Here is a 19,932-nt window from a genome sequence, read left to right on the forward strand (position 1 = left end):
GTCTCTGATATCCTGTGCCCATGTCACCACGTCACTTAGAAAAACAGCCCAGAGCAGGCCAAAGCACTTTGGAGGATGACTAGTTTGGTTCAGGTCCAAATCCCAATTCAGGAACATGAAGCTTCATCCTTCCCTTATTCACTCTTATGAGGGTGTTTTTAACAAGGCTATTACACCCTTTTTTTCCTTTTGAAGGAATTTGATGACATTTTCAGGCATATTAGCCCCTTTCTGAAGAGATTACAGACAAATAGGTCCACGCTTCTCCATCCTTTGCTGTACACCTTTAGAGTCTTTTAAATATATAACTTGTTAATTTTATTATGGCAGAATTGGATTAAATTTGCAGGCATGTTGTAAGGAAATGAATTCTGCCAAATTTCAGAAAGATAGATGCAAGGGTTTTCCCCACAAAGGTGGTCTTGGAATATATATATATATATATATATATATATATATATATATATATAACTTAATTACCCCTATTGTTCAGGCCATTTGTGTGAAAACAGAATACATAAATAATGTGCTTCTAGATGAGAAACCTGCCAAGATACTGACAAAAATTTTCCAGGCTTTTTTTTGTGCTGAGAACTTTTGAAGATGATGGGGGGATAACAAACAGAGATTCACACTTCCCTCTCGGTGGTTTTGTGGTGAACCCTTTTATTATGAAAATGGCATGCATAGTATAGGTGCACGTATGAGAGTAACCTGAAGAATTTCAGAAGCATGTTCTGGAACTATAGAGTTAAGATGAATGGGGGTTCAACAGCTTCAAACTTGTGCTCTGCTCATTTGGCACCAAAAATGGAAGTTAAGAACAAACCTGTTTTGACAGAAGTGGATGTGTGGGCATGTGTCTCGGAGGCAGAATGCTTTGAACATCCAGCATTTTTCAAGGAAGGGCTTATAGAACAGCACAGAACACACAAGAACAAGATGATGCATTACTTCAACGTTCAATTCCTAAAGCTTTATAATTGGAGAGATCTGATTGGAAGTTACATTTGTCAGTCACAAAACAACTCTCCCTCTCCAACCTGGTGTTTTCCTTATATGGCAAGCTTGTGAACAAATCTTTCACTTTTTGAAAAGATGTCATTGTCAGCACAATTTTCTGAACAACTGAATTGCCCAGAATAACTTCAGAAGCCTCCACTTTGCTTTGTGAAGCTCTGGAGAGATCTCAGCTCAGCTCAGACAAGCCCTGAATCTCTCAGATGAAGCCCACTTAGTTCTGGGATTCATCCAAATATGATGCAAGCTCCTAGTTTCCTGTTGCTATTTATGATGCGTCTGTTAAAGAGATACAATACATTTCTTATTTATCTCCCTAATTGGTGTGTCATCTAAGCCATGACACTTGTGATCAGATGAGAAAACTATACATTGTATGTGCTTAGAGAGAAAGCCCACCACTAAAAGTAATCTCAGGGCTGTGTTGGAAAGTTTCAGGGATAAATGTTGGCATAGCTGCCAAGTTTTCCCTTTTCTCGCGAGGAAGCCTATTCAGCATAAGGGAAAATCCCTGTAAAAAAGGGATAACTTGGCAGCTATGAATGTTGGGACTTGCAATATGATAACCATGCTAGTAGATTATGTTGAATCCACCACTAATTCACCAGGACCTGCCATCTCAGATACCAAGAACTACCACTGAGTACATCTGGAAGAGTCCTTACTTTCATCCGCCAAATGTTGCATATTAATGAGGGATTTTGACTTGAATATATTGCTATACAAGCAATCGTGTGATGTGCCCTACAGTAAGCCTGCAATTGACACGCATTTAACTTGTGCGCGTTCAGCTTTAAAATGAATGAATAAACGGAGGCAGAAAGGGAGCGTGATTCTGGGCAAAATTACTTTGGCAATCTCACCCACCGTTCAATCCAGTGTGCTTTGACTATACACAATTTTGGCCTTAGGCGGGATCTGCGGAATGTAACCCGCCCATAAGTTGCAGGCTTATCGTAGTGCAGATGGAATCCAGACAGAAAAGAAACTAATAGCACATAACAGTATTGGGCAAACGGAACAAAAGCAGCACACATTATAAGGAGATATAAACAGAGAGCATAGTAATTCATAGTAATTCAGTCCTACAATGCAATGCATACAAAGGATACCTCCCTCAGAACAATCAGAGCATGAATTACCTCAGCAAGGATCATACCACTCTGACTGGTTGCTAGGCAATCCCTCCAACCCCTCTTGGTTGACTGGATTACTGTAAATGGAATTAACCCTTAGGTTTCTAGCTGAAGGACCCCTGAAGTTGTCCTTCCAACATAGGATAAATATGAGGTGTGCACAGCCACAAATAAAATTAAACCGGTTTATATTTCTAGTAGAAGTGCAAGGTCTCTTTTAGAGGAAGGCATGATAAGTAAAATAGTATAAATAGTATAAACCTAATGCACAGATGAGGCCTTATTGTGAGTACAGGGCAGTGCTGGTGGAACTGATACACGAGGATGTACAACTCCACAACTAGACCTGTGTGCATATTTTGCATCATACTCACTGTGCAGAGCAGAGGCTCTCTTGCCCTTTTAGCCAGGGAATGCAGACTTGGCTAAGAGGCAAACCCCTCACGCTTTCAGAATGTAAGCGGCAAATTGTCTGTGCTTTACATCCCTCCTGATTCAAGGCTCTCTGAGCTTGCAAACAAGACCAAGGCTACAAGTTCTCAACAATGCACACTTACCTTGAAGTGACAGGGCTCTTTCCACACAGTGAGAGTTTCATTTATGCATGCCAGCGAAAGTAGGTAAGCTGCTGATGTCTCCAGAACTGCACAATTGGGGGGGGGCATAGGGGGGAGGGCTAGAAAGGCAGATCTTGAGGTGATACAAATTAGAGTCTAAGACTGCAAGGCTGAATGCAAGCTGTTTTGGGTTTTTTTTTTAACACAGAGGAACATACCTCTGAGTAAAAATAATCATATATTCATAGGGCTGCATTGCACAAGGCTGAACTCAGGACAATTAAAGCATTGCTCTTTCTTGTGCTTTGAGATCCTAGCATCTCTATTGCTTGGAAGTGAAGATTAATTCCAAAGAGAAAGAGGAAATCCAAAGCCTGAATATTAGCAGAGGACTGTAGATTAGGACTGTGAGGCATCCACAGAAATGGCCAGATTATAATGTGGCAATTGGGGCAGCCTCTGTCCTGTATACCTGAAGGAGCGTCTCCACCCCCACCATTCAGCCCGGACACTGAGATCCAGCACCGAGGGCCTTCTGGCGGTTCCCTCATTGTGAGAAGTGAGGTTACAGGGAACCAGACAGAGGGCCTTCTCGGTAGTGGCACCCGCCCTGTGGAACGCCCTCCCAGCAGACGTCAAGGCAATAGGCAACTATTTTACTTTTAGAAGACAACTGAAGGCGGCCCTGTTTAGGGAAGTTTTTAATGTTTGATGCTGTACTGTTTTTGGAAGCCGCCCAGAGTGGCTGGGGAAACCCAGCCAGATGGGCGGGGTATAAATAATAAATTGTTGATGTTGTTGTTGTTGTTGTTGTTGTTGTTGTTGTTGTTGTTGTTGTTGTACCAGGGTCCATACCAGCAGGGGGCCCAAATTCTGAGCTTCCATTAAAAAACAAAGCAACACAAAGCCTCCTAAAACAAAAATATATATAAAGCAACATATAAAGGCAATATATGTGAAATGAAACAAAATAAAAAAAATTCCTTCCAGCAGCACCTTAAAGACCAACTAAGTTTTTTATTTTGGTATGAGCTTTTGTGTGCATGCACACTTCTTCAGATACACTGAAATAGAAGTCACCAGACCCTTATGAATAGTCAGAGGGTGGGGGTGGGGTATTACTCAGAAGGGTGGTGGGAATGGGTGACTGACTGACTGATAGCTGTTGACGACTGTGAACGACTGCATGAAAAAGCAAGGGGTGAGATGGGTGAAAATCACTTTATCATGTATAATGAGATAAGAATCCAACGTCTCTGTTCAAGCCAGGTCTTCCCATGGTTTTAAGCTTGGTGATGAGTTGCAATTCAGCAACTTCTCTTTCCAGTCTATTTCTGAAATTCCTTTGTAGAAAGACAGCTACTTTGAGATCTTGTATAGAATGTCCTGGGAGATTTAAGTGTTCTCCTACTGGTTTCTCTGTCTTGTGATTCCTGATGTCAGATTTATGTCCACTTATGTCTACTTATGTGAAATGACTCAGCCTGGCACATCCCACCTTTCATTATTCTATTTTTAGGCAATCGGTCAGAAGTGCCATTGACAAAAGAGTTTTGGGGGACACCAGACTAGAGGAATCTCCAGGGTCCTTTCCTTTAGCACACGTTCCCCCTGCTTCTTCCGCTTCTGTTTCATTTTCTAATTCTTGGAATGAATCTTTCCCGTGATGGGTTATTTTGAGAGCAGATACTCCCCAGAAGTTATTTTCTGCAAATCCTACCACACAATAAATGTGGGTGGATGTTGAGGGACCCCCCTCCCACAAGAGCAAATGTAAAATGCAAAAAATTTACAAGGAGCCTTAGGAATGTGTCCTGCCATGCGAGCTGAAGCCTGGCCACACATTAGGAATGCGCTGGATAGTTAGCTTACAATACTGTACAATATTACAGTGGTACCTTGGTTTACAACCACAATCGGTTCCGGAAGTCTGTACTTAACCTGAAGTGAACTTTCCCATTGAAAGTAATGGAAAGTGGATTAATCCATTCCAGACGGTCCAAGGAGTACTCAATCTGAAGCGTACTTAACCCGAAGTATGAGTGTAATTGGTTCCGGAAGTCTGTACTTAAACTGAAGCGTACTTAACCTGAAGCGAACGTTCCCATTGGAACTAATGGAAAGTGAATTAATCCGTTCCAGATGGGTCTGCGGTGGTTGTAAACCGAGGTGGTTGTAAACCGAGGCGGTTGTAAACCGAGGTATGACTGTATACATGCCTACAAGTAAATCTCTTTGTGTTTAACGGGATTTACAACCAGGTAAGTGGGTACAGAACTGCATTTTGACTTCCTTGTGAGCAACGGGCAAATGCATTCACAACTTAAATATAGGCAGCCCATTAACTTTAAGGCTGTTTATTAAAAGGGGAGTTTTTTTTAAAAAAAATACTTATTTCAACACAATTATGTTATTAATAATAGCATAAAAATTATTCTCTAACATTTTACAAATCCTGTTAATTATCTTGGTATTTTGCTATTGAGGCAGAACACCGGAACGTGGGAGCCGGTTTTATTTTCTTTTAACTGAACAATTAGGAAAAATACTGACTGTATACTTTCCCTTATTATCTTTCTTGTAAAATCAAAATAGTAAAAAGCAAAAATAAACCATTTGAAAAATGATAGCAGATCACTCTGCTCTCCACTGTCTCCCATCTACAGTGCCTAAAGGCTTAAGGAGACAATGCTTGTTACCCATTGCACCATAAACACTATCCTGGGAGGAAGCTGGACTGAGAACAAGTAGATTTTAGTCGTTTAAAACACACAACAATCAGGCCAGATTAAGATCGGTTGAAGCCTTGGATGTGTACTAATTTGTCTGAGGTTGGGGGAGTAAAACACGGCCCTTTAAAGTACAAAGAAGCATCAGTCTGCTTCAAGGAACCCAAATGCCCTTGATGCCAGGAGTAGTTTCAAATATCCTTTATTAGGCATATCAAACCACACATTATCACATAAAATTTATATACAGATTATAGAAAATACAGACACAGTTGAGCAAGGCTTATCCCAGTCAGTTCCTTAACTCCAGGAAGAGTATGGATAAATACTACAATAAATACAATAAATACTACAACCGAACACTTCCACATCACCTACCAATTAAGGAGCACTAACTCTCTTTGTAATGGCCCAGCCTTTCTGCATGGACAGCACTCAAAAATTCAGCTACAGCTGTAGTATGCCAGGAGTATTTGACTGTCACCTGCAATGTTTCATTTTGATACTTTGCTATGTAAATTGTCTTGAGATATATTTTAGAAAATATAAAGGGGTAAAGAAATAATTTAAATAAATAAGTAAGGACTAAGTCCCTTTTTGCAGACATTTTATACCTCCTCCTATAGCTTCGCAGCAGCCATGTGAAGTAGATTAGGCTGAGAGCTGTTGACTGGCGCAAGGAAGGAAGTGAGCAAAATCAAGGAGGAAAATGAGTGAGTTTAAAATGTGAAAATGCATGTACTCAAGAGTATTTTATTCTTGTTTATCAGGTTCGTCAAAATGTGGGTGCTTTTTTGTTGTTGTTTATTTTGCTGAGAGTTGTGAAATTATGTTTTGTCCTGTGTTCCAAGATAAACCCTTAGCACAGTTACTATATGAGGCTCAAATTTGGACAGGCAATCACGGAATTTACGGAAGCTGTCCAATCAAAGTTCTAGATTTTCTCTTTACCACCCTGTGTCCCAAATGCATCATTGTGCCTAGAGGCTAATCTTCCCTCGGTAGAATTATGGACCTGGCGTAGGACACTTAACTATTGGCTTCGCCTAAACTCAAATCCCCACCCCACCCCACCCCCCACCCCGGTGCTGCAAGATTGTCACAAGAGCACCTGGACTAAAATTGTCTGTCAAAACCTTCACTCTTGTGGTTCAACACCACAACAGCTACTCACTTTGGGCTTTAGTAAAGCAAACAATCTAATTTGTCAGCGCCTAAATTATATCGAGCGTCAGAACTACTTGGCCACAATAAGGAAATATTGCCCGTGGTATGACTATTTTCCACCTTCCCATTTCGACTCTCTGGCACCCTATCTACATAACCTAGCACTTCTAAAATATAGACGCACTTTTATTCTCGCAAGATTGAATGTTTTGCCCTTGGCTGTACTTGAGGGACGATTCCAACAGATTCCACACGAAAAACGCTTATGTCCCTGTGGAGATGGCAGTACCGAATCGGTGGTGCATGCCCTTTATAAAGACTTGAGGAATGAGGTTATCACCCCTCTTTTATTGTCCATTCTGGGTCGCCCAACCACTGCCACAGTGTCCTTCCTCTTGGCAGATCAAGATGAGCAGGTAACTGCAAAGGTTGCAAGGTTTTTAGCTGGGGCAGTTAGAATAAGTTCCCCTATTTGACTATTGATTTAAAACCTTATCATGTATTTTATGTAATTGGCTTTTTATTTCTATTCTTTGTATCTCGTGTTGTTGTTGTTTTTTGCTATGGCCAATGGCTGATGCAAATAAACATTCATTCATTCACGTTTTGTCCTGAAATGCCCTCCTCCTAAGTGATGAGTAAGCAAAATCTTCCACATAAGCATGAAATCACCTGTTTGCCAAGTAGCCAACACATGTTCCTGGCTGTGTTTTCCCCTGTAAGTGACAGTTTCCATATTGGTGGGTAATGAAGCTGGGTATATGTGTCGCAGCCCATCTGTTCCCAGTGCCTGACATGGGCAGTCCTGGCACAGGGGAAGCTGGGCCATGCAAAATGAGCCAAAAACTCTCTTCTGCATTGTAGGCAGCCTGGCCTGTTGCTCAGCATCACCCCAGATGTTCCAAACAGCATTCTGGGCGCAATCACCCCACTGCAGTCCGCATGCACTTTGTCCAGCTACAGGTTTGTTTAATTTCTCCCTTTGAACTGTCCTGAATAGTTTTCTTGTCATCCATTGAGGTGGGTTAGCCTTGCTTTTGCTTTTCACTTCAGTCTCAGCCAGTGGCCAGTTTCAAATGTACTTTCTTTTAAATTCATCCATTCGAAGAAACTATGCCTGCCTCTTCCTGCCACAGAAGAGATAGTAACTCGTCCCAGCTACCCCTTAAAAATGGACCTTCCCTGATAATTTATATAACGCAACAGAAAATTTATAGGTAAGATTAAATGAGATCGTATATCGGTGAGGGAAGTCAGGAGGGGGAGGGGGAGGGGAGGGTAAATATCAGGAGAGGAGGGAAGGGGAGGAGATAAAAGATTGGGCTAATATTATTGGATGAAAGGATTTTTTATTCTGATTTACCAAGGATTGTATTTTACTTGGGAATATCCTGTTATTATATTATTCTATGTGTTTTGTTTATTTTGTATTGTCATTTTGGGGTATTTTGCTATGTTTTGTAAAAGCAAAAATTTAAAAAAGAGTTGAACAGTAAAAAAAAAAAAGGACCTTCCCTGAGTAGCAGGTATATCAAACCCTGTTCAGCCTGAGTGTCACATGCCATTAGGGGAAACTTTCCAGGGGGTGCAGGGCAGTGGGAGGTGGGGCCAGAGGCATAAGTAACTAGGGCAATGGATGAGACTCTTACCTTTGCATGCATTCCAGCCATGGAAAAGGCAGGTGTTGCTAGGCGCCCACAGACATCTGCTCATCTTCTCCATTCTCCATTCGCCATCCAGGGAAGCAACAGGCTTTATTCCAGTTTAAGGAGCCGTTTCAGCCGCGCGAAGGCACTCATGGAAGACACAGAGCAAGGCTGCTGCAGAAAATGGCTGTGGAAAAGGGGGTGTGGCCCCAAGAGAGTCCCTAGAGGGCCCCATTTGGCTCCCAGATCTAGGTCGGCACCCTAAATCTCCAGACTGTAGGCCTTGATGTGGAGCACGTAGGCAGAAAGCAAGGTGCTACACCAGATTTGTGCAGCAAAAGGAAAAGGAGAGGCAAGTGGGTGGGTGGGTGGGTGGGTGGGCAGCAGCTGTGGTGTGCCTGCCAACTCACTCATTTTGGGGGCAAGTAGCAGGAACATCTATCCCACTTTTAGACTAGGTGTCAGTGGCCACAACAATGCACTCCATCACATCATCATTTGAGTCAGCACCAGCAGTAGCAAGCTCAACCCTACACGGCATTTTAAGCAGGCAGCAATAACATCAGCCATGGTCTGCCCAACCACAACCTTCACCAGCCCGGCTGACGGTCAGCACTGACCCTTCCATCCCCTGCATTTGGAGCCAGCAGTCTTGCGGCAGGCAGCCGTACTGGACTAGACCCACAAGTCCCACGTCCCACAGCACAGACCAGCCAGGGGGCAGGAGCGGAGGCAGGTCATCCACCCGACCCATATTTCGGGTGCTTTGCCTATGCAGCTGATTCCCAGTCCACCAGATGGTTAGCGTCAAAATGGTCCAAGATCCTAATTTCCAGGCCAAGAGTTCTTCAAACAACTGGCAGTCAAAGTGGTTATTGAAACCAGTTTTTAAAATTATTTGGCTGTTGAAAGTCAAATGATGTTATTCGAGAATTAATGAATGCCACCCACTGAGAAACACGCCATATACAGTGTCCCTTTTGCCCACTTTTGTGGAGCTGAATAGGCCATGCCAGAAATTACATGGAATAAGCCCATGGTTGCCATGGCAGCCGTGAACTCCGGAGCCACTCCTGAGAAGCAGGCGCAGCACAGTCTAGTTACCTACTATAGGAATTGTCTTGCACCTCAATAAAGAGCAAGGAGCCAGAAAAAGACTGGCAAGCAGTGCAATCCTAAACAGGTTTTCTCTCTCCTATAGCTGTTTTTAGAATTGTATCTTATATAGGAAAAGGAATGGACTTTTTCCGACTTAAGTTAATTTACCATTCTGTGTTCTATTAACTGTCTCTATCTTTCCAAATTAAGCATTTCTTAAATAATGCTATTGGACTAACTGCGGTATTTTGATGGGTAGGCCGACAGAGCAATCCTTATTAGGATTGCCAACTCTGGGTGAGGAAATTCTGCTTTCCCCTACTAAATGCCAGACAGAAGTTACAGATCCAATTCACCCTTTACATTCCTCTTTAAAAGAGGGCCATTTCTGTCATCCTCCTAAACGCCTTGTAACGCCCCACCCTGTATCTAGGCAGCCAGCGTGACCCCTTCATGCTGAAAATTAAATACGGTGTCTCTACCTGAAAGCTGGGCTGGCTTCCTTTTAAATTTGCTTCCTTCCCTTTTAATTTGTATTTGTGCTTGATTACAATACCATCAATTAAATGATATGTTTAAGGTGGACAAAAAGAATGGTTTTTGTACTGAAATCTCTAAATTTGAAAAAGAGCTGCTAGAGAATAAAACAAAATTACTTTCCAAAATGTATAAATTAATACTAGAATGGTGTACAAAAGTCAAACAGGTCAAATCAGTAATGATACACTGGGCGAGAGACTTTGGGTATAATATACAACTTACAGCTTGAGAGAAGTTATGGAATTGGGATTTAAAGTTCACAGCATGTTATATGTTGAAAGAAAATTATATGAAAATGATGTACCAATGATATTGAACTCCTAGTAAATTAGCAAAAAATGTATAAAACATTCTCAAATGTATGCTGGAAACGTAAGTAAAAAGAAGGCACCTTTTACAATATGTGGTGGAATTGTAAGGTATTAAAAGGATTTTGGGAAATGATATATAATGAGTTGGAAAAAAATGTTTAAAATAACCTTTGCTTAAAAAAAAAAAACACCTTGAAGCCATCCTTTTAGGAATTCTAGGTGCTGAAATCCCAAGGCAGCAGAAAATACTATTTATGTATGCGACCACGGCTGCACGGATGTTATTGGCCCAAAGATGGAAATAAGATAAAGTTCCTATCAGAGAGGAATGGCAGATGAAGTTGATGGACTATGCTGAAATGGCTAAAATCACCAGAAGAATCAGAAATCAGGAAGACCAAAATTTTAATAAGGAATGGGGGGGAATTTATAACTTATCTTAAAGTTTTCTTAAAGACCATTGTAAACAGTTAATATCATTAGTAGGATTGGAGTATAAGGTATTAAACCTGCCCCACTTCAGCTATTATCACAAAATTTTCTTGGAATGAGTCTTTTTTGTTGTTGTTGAAAAAATGGTGATATTTTTGGGGGGGGGGTTCCTGCTTTTTCTCAAATTCCTTGCATGTTATATTTTCTGCATGTCTTCTCACTGCTTTGCTTCTCTCATATTTAACTGAAAAGCATTGGAGACATAAAGTGCATTCTGCTGTAACTGGGTTGACTTTGTGAAGCTAATTTTCGATGCATATTTCGCGCACCATTCATAATTAAAACCGCACAAATACCTCCTCCCCTTTTTAAAACTCTGCCACTGTCTGAATGTCTTTCGCCGCTACCACCAAAGCTGTGGATTGAATTCCTTGGTGTAAATTTATTAAAGGAAAACTTGATGTTCGGTATGGTGCAGAGAGGTATTCTCCTAGCTTAGCACCTGCGGAGACAGAGGCAGGGAACTGTGCTTGAGATCATTCTAGTGCCCCCAGGGCTGTCTTAAGCATATCCACCGCCATGATTCAAATATCCCTCTGGCGGCACCCACCACCACCACCATTTCCCAGAGTTGTTGACCTTTTCCCAAGCCTCTGCGGGAATCGCTCTCCTCCCACGGAGGCTTGGGAGGCAAGCTGCATGCCCGCCAGCCATATGGTTGACGGGGCACAGCTGGCGGATGTGCAGGGAAAGGGGAGGCCGCCGGCAAAGCCACGCAGCTCCCCCACTCGCTGGGGTGCCCCTGAGAGGCCAGCGCCCTGGCGCAACATGCCAGTAAGCCCAATAGGAAAGGCGGCTCTGAGTGCCCCCCTCTCCACCTCTCTCCTTCACACCAACTTAGAATATTTCCCTTTGTTTGTAAGGGAAATTATGAGGGAAAGAGTTCCTTCTTTAATGCTGGTGGCAGGACCATAGCTGCCAAGTCTCCCGTATTCCCCGGGAAATCCCCATTTTCCCAGCTGTTCCTAGCTGAAAAAACAGATATTTTTTTGTTTTTTCCCGGTTTATTTTGGCGCGACGGCCATTTTGGAACTGGCCGGAGCATGCTCAGAAGCGACTTTTGATGCTGCTCTGCCCAGTTCCAAAATGGCTGCAGTGCGACTTCTGGCGTGGTGGCCATTTTGGAACTGGGCAAAGCAGCATCAAAAGTCACTTCTGAGCATGCTCCACCCAGTTCCAAAATGGTGGCAGCGCTACTTCCGGTCTGCTACTTCCGCCCGGTCCCTTATTTCTCCGACAGCAACTTGGCAGGTATGGGCAGGACAGAGCCTTCCTCTGGACCGGAGGACTTTAGGTTACCTAGCGGGTACAGGGCAAGTCCTTTGACACACACAGCATTATCCTCCCAACACCCCACTGCTGCTCCCTGCCCTCCCAGAATCTGCCACCTGAGGTGGCCATCTCACTCTGCATAATGATAGGGCCAGCCCGGATTGCTCCCTTTGAAACTTGCATCTCGGTATTTCCATAGAATCATAGAATTGTAGAGTTGGAAGGGACCACAAGTGTCATCTAGTATTACAGCAGAAATGTTGGGTATAACTAGGGCTGATCTGTCATTTTCAGTTCTGCCAGCTTCTCATTTGTCCAATCCTAAATTCAGTTCTCCAACATTTCCGCAGCAGCTTGCAATTTATTGATTTTTAAATCCTCGCGAAAATTTGTCAGTATTTTAGTGTAAGTTCCTCCTAATCAACACATTTTGTCTGCAGTTTTGACAAAGGTATGTAATTTTGCCAGCAATGTTCCCCAATATAACACATTTTTTGTATGTTCGTTGTAATATATTTATTGTAATGCACATTTCCTCCATAATATATGCACTTCTGTAATCATTGGTTGGAGAACTGGAGCACAAAATTCAGAGAAGTGTAAATTTCAAAGGATGGCTGTGTTTCCATTCTCATATTGTTTCAAAAGGTGTGAATTAAGCAGTTCTACCTTTCGATGCAAACCGAATCAAATTTCCCCCAATCCCTAGGTGTAACAATATGATTTTAAAACATTAACTAGCATTTCACTCATCACTCTTAAAAACAAAACACTGCATAAGAGGTTATTCAAATTTGTAGTTTTTCACTGAGAAAATTGAGAAAATACTCTCTAAAAAAAGGATTAAAAACAACGTCCTCCCCTCTCCAGTTTCTCCCCTTTTCCCATTTTTATGAGCCTACTCATTCCCACCATGCCTCATATGGTGGGACATTCACACTTTCTCCAGCCTCCACCATGTAAGCAGATTCTTTTCTCCTTCGTTGAGTTCCCATTTCTGGACCTTTCCGGCCTCTTATATATTCTGTGCTCCATGCCCAATGTGTGCCATTCTGTGAGTGGCACTGCCATATTCTAAATCCCAACCTCACACAGAAGGCTAGGCCGCTCCTCTGTCACCACTGCAGTCTCTTTGGGGAGAACAGCATACCCTCCAACGTTTCTCCGATGAAAATAGGGACATCCTATTCAGCGTAAGATGCTTACCTTCCAAGTTCCGGACTGCAGAATCCGGGACCGGCAGCCATTTGACACCGGAAGTTGTGTCGATGTAACTTCCGGTGTCGCTTTGCCCTTCTATGGGCACCAAAAATGGCCACCGCCGGCTTCGAAAGTCACTTGTACGCATGTCAGGAAGTGCGTCGGCGCAACTTCCAGTGTCGCTCCGCCCATCTATGGGCACAAAAAATGGCCGTTGCCAACACCGGAAGTCACGCCTATGCACTTCCGGACATGCGTAGATGCGACTTTTGAAGCTGGCGGCGGCCATTTTTGGTGCCCATAGAAGGGCAAATCGGAAAGAAAAAAAATGGCCGCCGGCAGGAGAAAATAACGGAGAAAAACGGGAGACGAAGTGATACGGGGGACCACCAGGAAAAGGTAAGTAAAAAATGGGTTTTCCCAGGGAAAACGGGAGACTTGGCAGCTATGGTAAGATGGCCAGAGTCCCCAACGTTTATCTCCCTAGGCCCATGCCACTGAATACATCTCCAAGGCTTGTGTACATTAGGAACTGCTGACTTGGAATTTGCTGCCAGGAGGCCTCTGCCTGTCACACTGTGTGCACTGCAGACAGACGAGTTGCTCTCTTGTGGAAATGGTGTGTGACATTGTACAATGGCAGGACTTCATGCAGGTGATGCAACGTACCCCAGCTAATTACCCACAAGACAAATGTCTCCATCCATGGCACTCTGCTTGCTCTAGCCAGGTTGAGAAATATTTTGCAGGCGGTCTAGCACTCGCCCTCTTCTCCATTTTGGAGGGGATATATCACTAACTAAGGGGCAGATCCACACCCTACATGTAAACCACATCCAATGCATATTTGAAGCACATGACGCCCCCCCCCCAAATGTCCTGGGAATTTAGTTTCCCCACACACAGAGCTATACTTCCCAGCACCCTTAAACTACAGTTCCCGGTATTCTTTGAGGGAAGTCGTGTGCTTTAAATGTGTCGTGGTGATCTGCTCTCAGAGCTACTATTCTGGGACCAAATTTCAAAATAACAAAAGCAGAGAAGGGAAAGGAATGAGAGAAGGAAGGGAGCTGAATTAATTAACGGAAGGGAGGGAGGTTGGAGCAGCTGGAGTGTTCTGCAAAGTATTATTTCTGGATCCACAAAATGGATCCACTCTCCAAGGCTGGCCATGATGAACATTGAGATATAGCTAAGGATATCTCCTGGAGTTCAGGTTTTTCCTGACATGACAAACAAGGAAAAGTGTTTTCATGGGTTGCCGTGAGTGGGAAAAAAAATAGAAAATTGAGTCCCTGCGCAAACATCTGCTGGAGGGAGCCTACACTTAAGACATGCTAGTAGTTGTTAACGGTTTTGACCAGAAGGGATAGTTTTTACTGCACCCAGGCTCTGTGGAAGGTCAAATTCAAGGTTTACTGGTGGATATTTTTATGCAGGGCTGGCACAGGAAGTGTTGCCCTGCCCGCCCCTGCCCCACCTCTGCTGAAGTATCCCTTCCTCACAAGATCTTGCCAAAAATTGCCACTGGTGCCTGTGCTGCTTCTCCACTGGAGGCAGTGAGACGCCTGCAGGGGGCGCTCCCAAAGCCTGGTATGGCCTGCCTCTGCGCGTCCACAGTTTTCACACTGGTAACAAGTGTATTTCATTAACAAATATAAATCAAGGTCAGGAAATGCAAACTAAAGGTTTCTTATCCTGGCCTGTCTTTGTGCTTTATGGTTAGGCAACATTTCCCAGGAAAAAAATGGAAATGACTATTGAGTCAAGATGCTCAGAGCAGTACTCAGAAGTCCAGTGAAACTGAGCACCTCGGCAGCAAGTGCATAAGTGGTCCTACTAAGATCAATGAGATTTAGTTACAGAGAACTCATGACAGGATTAATTCCTGATGCCACAAACACTCCATTTCCTGGAACGACCCTCAGCCACTGAGGGTCTCTTCCACCCATGCCACTTCTTTATCTGCAATAAATTGATAAACCATTTCCTGCACAGCCATCCCTCCGCCATCTTGAATTGTGTCCAGCGGGCACTGATGGCTGTCAGGGGCGTACCCAGGATCAAAACTAGGGGGGGCAAGCCATTGTCATTCAGGGGCGGGGCCAAGGCATGGGAGGGAAGGGGCCACAAAGTGGGAACATGGGCGGGGCTACGGAGCCCAGGTGAAACTGACTCCGGGAAGAAGTTTCATCCTGGGCATCGCCCCGGGGGAGAGCGCACGTGTGCAGCCAGGGGCATTGCAATAGGGGGCGGGGTGCCTTCTGATTTGCCGCCCCGGGCAGCCAGAAGGCTAGCAACGTCGCTGCGCCTTGCTGAGCCGCTTCAGGCTCTTCTTGCGGGACCCCGATGCGTCTCCAGCTCAGCTGCAGCCACAGTGAAGCAAGACGATTTTATTTTATTTTATTTTTGCTTTTGGGGGGCAGCTGCCCCCCTGCCCCATGCTGGGTACGCCCATGATGGCTGTTGTTGTTCTGTTATGAAGGTTTTGCCTTCCAACAGTGTTGTAGAGCCCTTGGGTTGTGCAATGATGGAGGGGGTGAACTAGACACTTAAATGGCAGGCAACATCAGGGACAGGACAGCATGTGCACAAATTATACAAGGGTGGAGTCCACTCCACTTCTATACGTGTAACAAACTGCCTAAACCTTCCTCCAGCATCTTCTTCTATTTGACTGAAACTTCCTCTACAGGCATGTAACATTACTATACTAAGACAGATTCATAAATGAATTGTCTATAGAACATAAGAACTACTGGCTCCTATGGAGAAAACACTCGTGTTTACATGGCTCATTTTTCCTTTTCCTTTTTTCTTTTTGTGTGTGTATGGGGTGTCCATCTGGGAAATCTGCTTTTAAAAAACCACGGACTTGGGGAGAAGAGGGAGTCAGTCAGTGTGAGGGTGCTGACTGAATGGGAGCCATATGGACTGCAGCCAGAGGCAGGAAGTGCAACTCTTCCACCTCCTCAACTGGCCTGGGAATCCCAGGGCTGCTGTGACCAGCAAGTGCTCAGTGCGGTCCCTCCACGAAATGGAGAGAGAAGCTATCAGCCTTTAGCTTGCAGAGCTGGTGGATGCAAGGAAACCCCACCCCACCTTTTTTTTTTTGGCTCCTTCTCCTGCACAGCAGCAGCCCTTTTGCAGCAGCTCTTTCTTATTTCAGCAGGAGTTAAAAGCTGTGATTCCTGCAGGCATGTTGGCTGTGTCAGCCAGGCAGCCACTCTACAGTAATTACATGCTGTTCCATATTCAGCTCAAATTAGCATGCAGAAAAGAAGCAACTATCAGAGGGAAATCATGCCTCCCCCCCCCACTCCCTAGCTAAAGATGTTTTCTTTATTAACTGCTAAAAAAACTGTCACTCGCTCACTAGTGGATTCGGGAGATTTGTGGCTTCTTGGCATAATTCGCTGCCTCCTGCTGCGCCTGAAGCACGCAGGGCATTGGCGCCCCCTGTCTGGCACAGCTTTCCCAAGCACCCAAACCCTTTCTCTGCCAAGCTCTCCTCCAGCAGTGGAACAGCACCACCTGCCTTTTCCAAACACAAGCCTGACCCCTGAAATTCAGTGGAGTGCCTTCGATTAGTCACATCTCACTTGCACATAAGGTGCACGCCAGAGCCCATTGCTCTTTTCAAAGCAAAGCACGGGTCACTGCTAAACTAGGCAGATGGGCTGGGAAGCAGTTCGCCAGAGGTCGAGCCAGGGGAGTGGAAAAGCAGCAGTAGGGGGGTTGGGGAGCTGGGACTGTGAATTGCTATCCTCAGATCTGCATCTTCACCTGAGGTCAAGTCGCCTGAAGCACAACAGGTGGAAAGTACTTCTCTGTTGACTAGGCAAGGGCAGAAGGACCATTTGCCCCAAACCTGGCCAAGCCAGAGCCCTGGTGTATGTTGCTTATCAGTTGGGATTGACAGATCTCCAGAGTCTCAGGTTCTGGATCACACTGGAGGAAGTACCTGGGGAATAAGCCATGGCATCTGAGCCTTGTGCTATCTCCGAACCATCCTAAATATCTTTGCAGAAGCTTACAAAAAGCTTGGCCTATCACTCAACATCCAAAAAACCAAAGTGCTGCACCAACAAGTACAAAATAATGCCTCTGCAGCGCCACAAATCCAATTCAGTGGTGTAACGTTGGAAAATGTCAATCACTTCTCCTACCTAGGCAGTTATCTTTCCACAAGGGCCAACACTGATGCTGAAATCCAGCATCGCCTGAGCTCTGCGAGTGCGGCTTTCTCCCGATTGAAGTGCAGAGTGTTTGAGGACCAGTACATTCACAGGGAAACCAAAATGCTTGTTTACAAAGCTATTGTACTACCAACATTACTATATACTTGTGAAACATGGACCACTTATAAACGCTATCTCCAACTCCTCAAAAGATTCCATCAACAGTGTCTCCGAATATTTTTGCACATCACTTGGGAAGACAGGTGAACTAGTGCCAGTGTACTGGAAGAAGCAAATATCACCAGTGTTGAAACAATGATTATTCAACATCAACTTCGTTTATCTTTACCTAAGATGTCATGGGCTTTGAAGACACTCGAACTCAGGATGCAAGGAAGAAACGTGCTAAGAGAAAGAAAGAAAGAAAGAAAGAAAGAAAGAAAGAAAGAAAGAAAGAAAGAAAGAAAGAAAGAAAGAAAGAAAGGAAAGAAAGAAAGAAATCTGCTGGAGACAGAGGGTGGCAGCTGGTAGGTGGTGAGGCACAGCCTATCTATGCTATGTGCCTCATGGACGTGGAAGCAAAGGCTCTCCTTGTTGCAAGCAGATAGTAGCCTTGTTTGCCTCCTTCTGCTGTGACTCTGCTCCTTTTTCTGGAGTCCCTGAAAAGGAGGTCAAAAACCCTTCAAGTCAAATCCTGAAAGCTGTAAATTCTACTACCAATCTGTCAGGGCTTATGGTACCATCCCTGGTCCCTTCTCTACCCAAAGAGTAGCCTAAGCACACAAGAACCAAGGTAGTTCACTTGGTGAAGCCCCCCCCCTTCCAGAGCAGAGGCCATCAAGCCAAACTCTGGGGTCCCTAGAAGACCACTGTTGTGATGACAAACGATCCTTTCTCTGCCACTGGGTCCTATCAGCCAATATAGGACAGCCCTGGTCTCTAACCTAGCCAAAAGCATATTTAGGTGGCCCAAAGATACAAAAAGTTCGAAGGCAACTCTCTTCTGGAGCCCGAACATTCAGTTTTGATCTGTGAGTACAGTCATACCTCGGGGTACAAATGCTTCAGGTTGCGCGTTTTCGGGTTGTGCGCTGCGCCAAAGCCAGAAGTACCGGAACAGGTTGCTTCTGGGTTTCGGCGCTCACGCATGCACATAAACACTAAAACGCGCTTTGCGCATGCGCAGAAGCACAAAATTGTGACCCGCGCGTGCGCAGATGCAGCACTGTGGGTTGTGAACGCTGCAGGTTGCGAACGTGCCTCCCGCATGGATCATGTTTGCAACCCGAGTGTCCACTGTATAAGCAATTTCACCACACCTAACTCTTAAAGTATCTCCACATTTGCGTGGATTTTCAGAAACTATATGGATTGCTGGCCATGGCTGTCTTTTATATAATAGATTGTTGAAAGTAGGGGCAGGGGAGCTAAGATTCCTGGGGCTGGCCATCCTTTCTAGTTCAGCTTTCTGGAAGGTAGACTTGTACTGTAGGCTTTTCCATCCTATGATGAAGACCATGAAATTTCCCAGGTGGTGGAAGAAACAATGGGATCATCTATCTTGGACTTGGTCCTCCCCCACAGGGAGGAACTGATTGACAAGTATAAATATGGGGGGGACTTGGGAGGAAGTGATCATGTCCTCCTGGGTTTCATGATGCAGAGGCAAGGGAAAGCTGGGTGTAGTCGGACATGAACTCTGGACCTTAAGAAAGCTGATTTCAAAAAGCTTAAGTAGAAGAAATGGAAGAAAGTGGAATCGCCCCACAGTGAGAGGTGGGGAAAGGAGTGGTTATTGTGATGGGCAAGCAGAGATGCTTGCACTGTTGGAAAAATTGAAAGTGTGACGCTGAATTCCTTCCCAAACATCTGGTAGTGTTGCACTGTATGGCTATTGGTTTATGAGTGCATATGAGCAGCAAAGTAATGTTAATCAGGTGTTTTCACAGAATGTTGGGTTGAAACTGGAACATTATCATATTTCAAAGTGTAAAACAAACCACAGTTTAATTCTGACAGATAAATTAATGGAAAGTCGATTCCCACCCCCATCATTTTGTAGCCTCAGCAGACCAGAGATTTGATTGACAGGGCATAATTTAGCATGGAGCCATCAGAGGAACACAAGTGCCTCAAAGCAGCTGCCACTCCCTTTCCCCCCTCTCCTGCTTCCAGTAGATATACTGCTGTAGCAGTAATGGGTCTTCAAAGCATGCCCCTTTCATACTTGCATGGAGGGCCAGTGCAGGTAAAAAGGGTCTGACTAAGAATGCATGGCTTTCCCCAGTGTGTTTACATGGCTGGGGCATGTCATGTGCCTCTGAGGACAGGGGCATGACCTTGCACCCCCTTCCTCCCCACAGGGCAGGGGTGTAGCTAGCTTCTCCGGCACCCGGAGCGGCGGGGTGATCTGCCCCACGGGGTGAGTGGGGGAAGGATTCTCGATAGTACAGCCGTATAGCAGCTTTATAGCAGTTTAACTGCCCAGTGAATTCTGGGAATTGTGCTGCAAGAGAAAAGGAACCCTACTCCCAATGCTTTGTTGGAAAATCCAGTATTGAACTGCATTGTGTACCACAACAT

The sequence above is a fragment of the Zootoca vivipara genome, chromosome 8 (assembly GCF_963506605.1).
Source record: "Zootoca vivipara chromosome 8, rZooViv1.1, whole genome shotgun sequence".
Classification (NCBI taxonomy): Eukaryota; Metazoa; Chordata; class Lepidosauria; order Squamata; family Lacertidae; genus Zootoca; species Zootoca vivipara.